Source organism: Homarus americanus, unplaced genomic scaffold (genome assembly GCF_018991925.1).
Source record: "Homarus americanus isolate GMGI-L3 unplaced genomic scaffold, GMGI_Hamer_2.0 scaffold36970, whole genome shotgun sequence".
Lineage (NCBI taxonomy): Eukaryota > Metazoa > Arthropoda > Malacostraca > Decapoda > Nephropidae > Homarus > Homarus americanus.
Genome location: NW_024740094.1, coordinates 4,182,472 through 4,195,331, shown reverse-complemented (window position 1 = coordinate 4,195,331; position 12,860 = coordinate 4,182,472). Strand labels below are relative to the sequence as shown.

Genomic DNA, 12,860 nt, shown 5'->3' with positions numbered 1-12,860 from the left:
TGGTGCTTGGTTTCGGTTACGTATTGCTGTTGTTGTTGCAAAAATATTATGCATTTTCATGGATGTGTTATATCAAGCACAGTGTGGATAGAATATCACTAATATAAGTGTTATTTTAACCTGGCGGGGAGCGGGGGCAGTGGAGAATGCCAGCCAGTACATTACGGGTGTTATTAATTGTTTTTTATATTATTTTTTTGCATTTTATTAAGTACTGTACATTGCGTTTTTAACAAAACTTTACCATTTATTTCTGAGAAACATGGATGTAATATTTTTTGCTGAAATGATATGCGTTATTACAGTGGAAAGTGGCGAAAGAATGACTTTTTTTGCTTTCTTTGTTCAAAAGATGTTACATGTCGCTTTTTGAATGGTTTTTCAGTTGTTGGGATTATAAGGCTAATGATAGAGATGGGGTGTTGTTGTAATATGGTCTGGAGTTCAACGGTTTTTTAACTAAAGCCATTCAGCGGTATGCGTTAAAAATTTTTGAACTGCGGCTTAGTCTTTCTCTGATTTTATCACTTCCCGACTATGTATGTGCGTCATTCCCTTAAAAATATTCCATATTATCCGTGACTTTCATTCGGTCACGGTTAGGTAAAATATTTTTGTGCTGTATTTTCTTAATCCCAGTGTCGTGATTTTCTATTTTTCAGGTTTATTAACAAGGTGATGTTTTTTATGTGATTGACAAGGTTTGTCAGTATCTATAGTGCTTTTAATAAATGAGATACTTTTGTTTTTAGGTCGTATGTGTACTACCACTTAATGGTTTTGGCTGCTTTGGGCTGCAAGGGATCTGCCTGGCAACTGTGCCGACACTCACATTTGGTGGTGTGTTGGTTCGTTGTTTCCATTGTTTGCTGTGGTGGTTGCTGGTAAATATTTTTTCCTTCTTTGAAACTATTGCCGTTTGAGTTAGACCACAATTTTTGAAATAATTTGGTGTTAAAAGCTTTAGGCTACACAGGTATGTTCGGTAAATAAGAACATGAGGCAGGGTTTTTTGAGACGCAATAGTGCAATTTTTTTAACATTCAGGTATCTCTGTTACTAACATTGAATATTGAGGGCATTTGTATATATCTCAATGTAATTCCGTTTTGAAACCTTTATTACCACTACTTTCATTTGAACTTAATGCTCTTTTTTGGGGCTTGCTACAAATTTCATGGAATACATCTCGCTTTTATAACAAAAAGTAGTATAGAAAAAATGGTTGTGCGTTTGAGCATTTCAGGAAGGCGCTTATCCAGCTAGGGATGCTGTTGTGTTTTTGTTTGTTTTATTCCCTAGTTGGTAGAGACTGAATGATTTTTGCCAATATGAGTTTCTCTAAAAAAATAAATGACAGAAGATCATAGATACATTAGTCCCCTTACTAATGGTCAGGTCTCAGATTTATAAAATTTTTCATGTTAATCAAGTGTTATGTATTAAAATAAGCCTCTGATGAGCTAAAAATACAAAGTTAGAATAATCCTCTGCATATATATCAGCAATGTTATATTGTGAGTAAAACTAACTTTTCAGGTTTTGTGTTGTGAAGTAATGGTGCGATGGTTTTAGCCTGTGGAGTGTAGTGTGGCTCACACTCTTAGTTTTGATTGGTTGCTTTCGTGGTGGTTGAAGATAATGGGCGTCGGTGATAGTTACTAACCAGTCTACAATGTTGGTTTTTCTTTCATTTACCAGAGGTGATGGAATTAGTGTACTGTACATTTACTAAATCTGCAAGATTTGTGGAATTAGTGTGACCAGGACTATCAATGGTCTGTGTGATTTGTAGTTTAATACAGGAATAACGTGTACTCCGCTGTTTTGTGAGACTTTCTTGTTCTAAATTCAAAATCAACAACACTAACCACTAACAACAACGCTCACTACTAACAACAACACTCACTACTAACAACAACACTCACCACTAACAGCAACAACTGCTCACCACTAGCAGCAACAACACTCACCACTAACAACAACAACACTCTGCATAACCGCTTAAACAATAATGCTCACCACTAACAGCAACAGCACTCTACAAACAACAACAACAACACTCACCACTAACAACAACAACCAATGCTCACCACTAGCAACAGCAACACTCACCTACAAACAACAACAACAACACTCACCGCAACAACAACAACACTCACCACTAACAACAACAACACTCACCACCACTAACAACACTCACCCTACTAACAACAACAGCACTCTACCACTAAGCCAACAACAACACTCACCACGGCCGCTTAACAAACAACCTCAGCCACCGCAAACGCAAACAACGCTCACCACTCAAACAGCTTAACCAACACTCACCACTAACAGCAACAACAATGCTCTCCACTAGCACCAACAGCACTCACCGCCACTAACAACCTCACCACCACTAACCAACAACCGACCGCTCCCTACTAACAGCAACCAGCACTCCACCACTTCAACAACAACAGCAATACTCCGCCACAAACAACAAGCAACGCTCCGCCACTAACGGCTTGCTCACCACCGCTAACAGTAGCAATGCTCACCACCATAACAACAACCAACGCGCTCACCACGCCTAACGACAACAGCACTCCTGACCACTAACAGCAGCAACGCTCACCTAACAGCAACACTCACCACCCAACAGCAACAACGCTCACCACCAACAAGCAACAACCAATACTCACCACCAGCAGCAACAACACTCACCACTAACAGCAACAACAACCACTCACCACCCCAACAACAGCAACAATGCTCACCAGCAACAACAACACTCTGCAAACAACAACAACACTCGCCACTAACAACCAACAATGCTCACCACTAACCAGCAACCAACGCTCACCAACAACAACAGCTATCACCACTAACAACCAGTAACCAATCTCACCACTAGCAAGCAACAACGCTCACCACTACTAACAACCTCCACCACTAACAGCAACACTCACCACTAACAAGCACACTGCTCACCACAAACAACAACAACACTCACCACCACTAACAGCGCTCACCACCACTAACAACAACAACACTCACCGCCACTAACCAAGCAACAACACTCACCACCACAAACAACAACAAACACTCACCACAACAACAGCAACGCTCACCACTAACAGCAACAGCAATGCTCACCACTAACCCAGCTTAACAACCTCTCACCACGCTAACAACACTCACCACCATAACGGCACTCACCACCACCAAACACAACAACAACACTCACCACTAACAACAACCAGCACTCACCACTAACAACAACCAATACTCACCACCAACAACGCAAGCCTCTTACGCCACTAACAACACTCACACCACTAACAAGCAACATCACCACCACTAGCAAGCAACTGACACTCACCACCACCCCGCCAAGCAAACGCTCACCACCTAACAGCAACCAACCTCACCACTATGACAACCTCACCGCAACAGCAACAGCACTCTGTGCTAACCAACGCTCACCACTAACAACAACCAACTCACCACTAACAGCAACAACGCTCACCTAACAACAACAACCTAACGCTCACCAACAAACAACAGCTATCACCACCACAGCGGCAACCTCACCACCACTAACAGCAACAACCGCTCCACCACCACCTAACAGCAACAAGCACTCACCACCAACAACCAACACTCACCACTAACAACAACCAACCTCCACCACCACTAACAACGTGCTCACCACTAACAACAACACTCACCACTGCTAACCAACCTCCTCCCTTCAACAAGCAACAACATCACCACCAACGCAACAACGTCTTTCATGCACTAACAACAACAGCACTCCTGCCACTAACAACAGCACTCACCACTAACAACAACACTCACCACCAGCAGTGTACTCACCACCACTAACAGCAAAAACGCACCACTAACAACAACGCTCTCCACTAACAACCAACACTCACCACTAACAACAACGCTTGCTCCACACACTAACAAGCTTAACCAACGTTTCACCGCTAACAACAACGCTCACTCCCGCCACCACTAACAGCAACAACACTCCTACTAACAACCAACGCTCACCACTAACAGTACTCACCTGCTGTAACAAGCAACCTCACCACTAACAACAACAACACTCACCACTAACAGCAACAACGCTCACCACCCAACAACAACACTCTGCCACAACATTAACCAGCCTCACCACCTAACAGCAACAGCTGCTCTGACTAACAGCAACCAGCACTCACCACTAACAACAACAGCACGCATCACCACCACTAACAGCAACGCTCACCGCAACAACAGACACCACTCTGCCACCGACAACCAACACTCGCACTAACAACAACGCTCTGCACTAACAACAACCAACGCTCACCACTAACAACAACAACATAACCTCACCACTAACAACAAGCACTCACCACTAACAACAGACACTCACTCTCCACCACTAACAACGCAACCAACACTCACCTAACAGCAAGCACTCACCACTAACAACAACACTCACCACCACTAACAACAACCAACACTCACCACCACCAACAGCAACAACAACACTCACTACTAACAACAACACTCCACCACCAACAACAACCTCACTCACCACCTAACTAGCCCAACAACACTCTTCACCTAACAACAACACTCACCACTAACAACCAGCACTCACCACCACAACAACAACCTCACTCACCACCCTAACAGCAACAGCAACACTCCTCAACAACCAGCACTCACCACTAACAGCAACACTCACCACCACTAACAGCAACCAGCACTCACTAACAACAACAACCTCACCACTAAACAACAACCCGCCACCACTAACAACAACTCACCACTATGGTCACCACTAACAACAACAGACACTCACCATAACAAGCAACAACCTCACCACTAACAACAACAACAGCCTCACCACTAACAAACAACCAGCACTCACCACTAACAACCAGCTAACAAGCACTCACCTAACAGCAACAGCACTCCACCACTAACAACAACACTCCTGACTAACAAGCAAGCAAGCACTCCACCACTAACAGCAACAACCTCACCACTAACAACAACAACACTCTACTAACAACAGCAACAACACTCACCACTAACAACAACAACACTCACACCTAACAACAACACTCACCACCACTAACAACAATGACTCACCACCTAACAACAACAACACTCACCACCTAACAACAACAACACTCACCACCAACCAGCAACGCTCACCACCGCAACAACCAACAGCACTCACCACCACTAACAGCAACAACACTCTCACTAACAACAGCACTCACCACTAACAACAGCACTCACCACCACTAACAGCAACCAGCGCTCACCACCACTAACAACAACAGCGCTCACCACTAACACAACAGCAACACTCACCACTAACAACAAGCAACACTCACCACCGCAACAACAGCACTCACCACCACTAAGCAGCAACACTCCGCCGCAGCAACAAGCGCCACCACCACTAACAACCAGCACTCACCACCGCTAACAGCAACGCTCACCCACTAACAACAACACCTCACCACTAACAACAACCTCCACCTGACTAACAACAAGCAACACTCACCACCACTAACGACAACACTCACCGCTAACAGCAACGCTCACCACTAACAGCAACAACGCTCAGCCTTCAACAGCAACCAACGCTCCACACCACTAACAACCAACAACGCTCACACACTAACAGCAACACTCACCACTAACAGCAAGCACTCACCACTAACAACAACAACGCTCCACCACGCTAACAACAACACTCACCGCCAACAGCAACAGCACTCGCCACTAACTGCAACACACTCACCACTAACAGCAACAACACTCCACTAATGGCTTATCACCACTAACAAGCAACCAACGCACCACTAACAACAACAAAAGCACTCCGCCGCTGCACCAGCAACAGGCAACCACTCACCACTAACAGCATCGCTCACCACTAACAGCAACCGCTCCGCACGCCACTCAACAACAACAACACTTACTGCAGCAACGCGCTCTTACCGCAGCAACCAGCACTCACTAACAACAACAACCTCGCACCCACTAACAACAACAACTCGCACCACTAACAACAGCAAGCACTCACCACTAACAGCAACACTCACCACCAACAGCAACAGCCTCACCACTAACAACAACACTCACCATAACAGCAACAACACTCACCACTATAACCAACTGCTCACCACTAACAACAACAACACTCACCAACCAAACAACGCTCACCACTAACATACAACACTCACCACCACTAACAACAACAACACTCACCACTAACACCAACAACGCTCACCACCAGCAACCAACACTCACCACTAACAACAACCTCACCGCGCGCATCCACTATCAGCAACGCTCTTCGCTAGCAAGCAACAGCACTCCCACCACTAACAACAACAGCACACTCATCACCTAACAGCCAACTCCGCCACCAACAAACAACCGAACGCTCACCGCAACAGCAACAACCAGCACTCACCACTAACAACAACAACGCTCACCACTAACAGCAACCAAACGCTCCTCACTAAGCAGCAACCAGCAAGCTCTCTACTAACAGCATCACTCACCACTAACAACAACAGCACTCCACCACTAACAACAACAGCACTCACCACCACTAACAACAACACTCACCGCAACAACAACCTCACCGCTAACAACAACAACCTCACCACTAACGCCAGCCACGCTCCACTAACAACAACACTCACGCCCTAACGCAAGCAACAACACTCACCGCTAACAACAACAGCACTCACCACTAACAACAACCAACACTCACCACCATAACGCATAACGCTCACCACTAACAACAACACTCACCACTAACAAGCAACAAGCACTCACCACTAACAGCAACAACCCTCACCACTAAACAACAAACACTCACCACTAACAACAAGCGCTCACTACCACTAACACAACAACCTCCGCACTAACGACCAAGCAACACTCACCGCCACCCACAACAACCAGCACTCACTAACACGCTCGCAACGCACTCACCACCAAGCAACAACCTCACTAACCAACCACCCTGCAGCAACCTCACCACCGCAAACAGCAACCACGCCACCGCACAATGCCTCTACAAGACTCCACTAACAGCAACACTCACCACTAACAGCAACAACGCTCTGACTAACAACCAGCACGCTCACCCTAACATGTCTCACCACTACTCGCACTAACGACCAACACACCACCCAACAACAACCAACCTCACCACTAACAGCAACAACCTCACCACTATAGCAACCGCATCACCACCTAACAGCAACACCTCCACCACCACTAACAACAACCAACCACTCACCACGAGCAAGCAACCTCACCACTAACAACAACAACAACAACTGCCACCACTAACAGCAACACTCACCACCACTAACAACAACCAGCACTCCACCACTAACAACAACCTCACCACTAACAACAACTCACCACCACTAACAACAACCTCACCACCTAACAGCAACAACGCTCCACCACCACTAACCAACAACCACTCACCACTAACAAGCAACAGCACTCACCACTAACAACAATTGCTCACCACTCACTCAACCAACCAGCACTCACCACTAACAGCAACAGCACTCACCACTAACAGCATCACTCACCACTAACGGCAACAACAACCTCACCACTAACAACAACAACTTCTCACCACTAACAGCATCCTCACCACTAACAGCAACAACACTCACCACTAACAACAATGTACTCACCACCACTAACAACAACACTCACCGCTAAACAGCAACGCTCTACCAACAACAACCAGCACTCACCACTAACAACAACAACACTCACCGCAAGCAAGCAACAGCACTCACCACTAACAACAACAACACCTCACTAACAACAACCAGCACTCACCGCTAACAACAACAACACTCTACCAACAACAACAACACTCACCACCTAACAACCAACCAACCTCCCGCCACTAACAACAACAACAACACTCACCACTAACAACAACAACACTCACCACTAACTAACAACAACCTCACCACTAACAACAACACTCACCACTAACAACAACACTCACCACCACTATATGCACTCACCACCACTAACAACGCCGCTCTCACCACCGCAGCAAAACAACACTCACCACAACAGCACTCACCACAGCAGCAACACTCACCACTAAACAACAACAACGCTCTGACTAACAGCAAGCACTCACCACTAGCAACAACAGCACTCACCACCTAACAACAACCAACACATCCCACTAACAACAACCTCTACTAACAACAACGCTCACCACTAACAGCAAGCAACACTCACCACTAACAACGCCAACTCAAGCCTCTACTAACAACAACAACACTCACCACTAACCAGCAACTCCCACCCACCACTACACCATGCCTCACCACCTAACAGCAACAACGCTCCACCACTAACAACAACAGCACTCACCACCACTAACAACAACAACCTCACCACAAACCAACAGCACTCACCACCTAACAGCAACAACAACACTCACCACTAAACAACAACACTCACCACCACCTAACAACAACAACACTCACCACCTAACAGCACTCACCACAACAACACTCACCACTAACAACAACGCTCACTCTCAACAACAACCAGCACTCCACCACCACTAACAACAACAACACTCACCACTAACAACAACACTCACCACCACCAAACGCTATCACCACCAACAGCAACAACACTCACCACTAACAACAACAACCTCACCTAACAACAACCAACCACTCACCACCCCAAGCAACACTCACCACTAACAACCTCACCACCACCTAACAACAGCCACTCACCACCAACAAACCCAAGCCTCCTCACCACTATAGCAAGCACTCTACTAACAACAACACTCAACCATAACAAGCAACCAACACTCACCGCTAACAACCAACACTCTACTAACAACAACAACGTCACCACTAACAACAGCAACGCTCACCACTAACAGCAACCAGCACTCTCGCTAACAACCAGCACTCACCACCACTAACAGCAACAACACTCACCTAACAGCAACAACGCTCACCACTAACAAGCAACAACACTCACCACTAACAGCAACAACCACACTCACCACTAACAACAACCTCACCACTAACAACAACAACACTCACCACCACTCCCACAAAACAACACTCACCACCACTCACAACCAGCCTCACCACTAACCAACACTCCGCCTCACTAACAACCAGCACTCACCACTAACAACAACACTCACCACCACTAGCAACAACACTCACCACCATAACAACAACACTCACCACTAACAACAACCGCACTCACCACCACTAACAACAACACTCACCACTAACAACAACCACCACCACCACAACAGCAACAACACTCACCACTAACAACAACAACCACTCACCACCACTAACAAGACACTCCACCACTCAACAACAAACACTCACTCACCACTAACAACGCCACTCACCATAACAAGCACTCACCACCCAACAACCAACCTCTACTAACAACAACCTCACCACCACTAACACCAACAACAACACTCACCACACAAACAACAGCACTCACCACTAACAACAACAACACTCACCACTAACAACAACGCCTCACCACAACAACACTCACCACCTAACAACACTCACCACTAACAGCAACACTCACCACTAACAACAACAACCAGCATCACTACCAACAACAACAACACTCACCACTAACAACAACCACACTCACCACCACTAACCAGCACTCACCACTAACAACAACAACCTCACCACTAACAACAACACTCACCACTAACAACAACACTCACCACTAACAGCAACACTCACCACTAACAACAACACTCACTAACACAACAACACTCACCACTAACACAACAACACTCACCACTAACAACCAACAAACAACATCACCACCCACCAGCAACAACACTCACCACTAACAACAACAACACTCACCACCAACAACAACACACTCACCACTAACAACAACACTCACCACCAACAACAACACTCACCACTAACAACAACACTCACCACTAACAACAACACTCACCACCTAACAACAACACTCCCCACCACTAACAACAACAACCTCACCATAACAACAACACTCACCACTAACAACAACGCTCACCACTAACAACAACAACCTCACCACTAACAACACTCACCACTAACAACACCTCACCACTAACAACAGCACTCACCACCTAACAACAACACTCACCACTAACAACAACAACACTCACCACCCAACAACAACCAACCTCACCACTAACAACAACGCTCACCACCCTAACAGCATCAACACTCACCACTAACAACAACAACCTCACCACTAACAACACACTCACCATAACAACAACAACACTCACCACCACCCAACAACCCACTCACCACTAACAACCACACTCACCACTAACAACAACAACCTCACTAACAACAACACTCACCACTAACAGCAACAACCATCACCACTAACAACAACAACACCTCACCACTAACAACAACACTCACCACTAACAACAACCACTCACCACCTAACAACAACCTCACCACAACAACACCTCACCACTAACAACAACACTCACCACCTAACAACAGCAACAGCAACACTCACCACTAACAGCAACAACACTCACCACCCTAACAAACAACCCACCTCACCCCAACAACAACACCTCCAAACCACTCACCACTAACAACAACACCTCACCACTAACCACACCTCACCACTAACAACAACACACTCTGCACTAACAGCAACCAACACTCACCACTAACCAGCAACCAGCACTCACCACTAACAGCAACAACACTCACCACCACTACAACAACAACACTCCACCACCATAACAACAACACTCACCACTAACAACAACCACACTCACCACTAACAACAACACTCACCACCACACTCCACCACAACACTCCACTAACAACAACACCTCACCACTAACAACCACACTCACCAGCAACAACACTCACCACTAAACAACAACCAACACTCACCCAACAACACTCACCCAACAACAACACTCCCCACTAACAACAACAACCTCACCACTAACAACAACAACCTCACCACTAACAACAACACCTCACCACTAACAACCAATATCACCACTAACAACTCACCAACAACACACTCACCACTAACAACCAACACTCACCACTAACAACAACACTCCACCACTAACAACAACACTCACCACTAACAACCTCACCACTAACAACAACAACACTCACCACTAACAACAACACTCACCACCAACAACAACACTCACCATAACAACACTCACAACAACACTCACCACTAACAACAACACTCAACAAACAACAACTCACCACACCAACACTCACACAAACACTCACCACTAACACAACAACACTCACCACACAACACTCACCACAACAACAACACTCACCACTAACAACACTCACCACTAACAACAACAACACTCACCACTAACAACAACAACACTCACCACTAACAACAACACTCACCACTAACAACAACCTCACCACCAACAATACTCACCACTAGCAACAACAACACTCCACCACTAACAACAACAACACTCACCACCACTAACAACAACAACACTCACCACTAACAACAACAACCTCCCACCACTAACAACAACAACACTCACCATAACAACACTCACCACCTAACAACACTCACCACCACTAACAACAACAACACTCACCACCACTAACAACAACAACACTCACCACTAACAACCTCACCACCTAACAACCTCACCACCACTAACAACAGCAAACTCACCACTAACAACAACACTCACCACCAATAACAACACTCCACCACCACCACCAACAACACTCACCACCACCACCAACAACCAACACTCACCACCACCACCAACCAGCAACACTCACCACCACCACCAACCAGCAACACTCCACCACCACCACCACACCACCACCAACAACACTCACCACCACCAATAACAACACTCACCACCACCAATAACAACACTCACCACCACCAACAACAGCAACACTCACCACCACCACCAATAACAACACTCACCACCACCAATAACAACACTCACCAACAACAACAGCACTCACCACATCACTCACCACCACCAACAACATCATCACTCACCACCACCAACAACATCTCTCCCCGTCACCACCAACATCACTCACCACCAACAACACTCACCACCATCAGCAACAGCACTCACCACCACCAACTACAGGGCTGTACTACATCTCTAGCATGGAAAAATATCCCCTATCCCTGGAATTTTCCAGGTACCGAAAAAACTTCAGAATTTCCAGAAAATTTGCCTGATTTTTTATCTCCCAAACCCGGAAAAAACTCCTTCCATCTCCAGAATTTTCTGGGTACTGGGAAAATTGTCTCTGAATTTTCCAGAAAATGTGCCCCTTGGAAAATCATTCTTAAAGACGGAATATTCCGGAAAATTATGACTGGGAATGATTTTTCTGAGAAAATTTTAATTCCAGGTTTTGGAGAGTTCTGGGTTTGAGGGATTCAGGCTAATGGAGATTTTACTGCAAAAAAAAAAATATATTATCACAAGATCAAAAACATAAAGGGAATAAAAATTTTTTACGTGCATGGGAGTTAACGAGAGGATTACAGGAGGAGGAAGGAGCAGAGTCAGGGATCTCCTGTATCCTGCGTGTATTGAAACTACAGTATACGCACAACTCAGCCACTAATGGTCTCGGATGTTGAGTGTATATCAGTAAATATGTGGTGAAAGTTTCCAGCTGGGAATGCATCCGCCCCTTAGTTACATTGATTCTTATGGGGAAAATTGCCCTGATACAGTATTTGCAAATTTATTATTT

General features: G+C 45.7%; 1 protein-coding gene across 1 annotated transcript in view; it reads left to right on the top strand.

Annotated features, from left to right (window-relative positions):
- The window catches only part of LOC121875174, a gene marked incomplete in the record, with an annotated part of 178,084 nt that overhangs the window by 115,352 nt on the left and 49,872 nt on the right, over nucleotides 1–12,860 (top strand).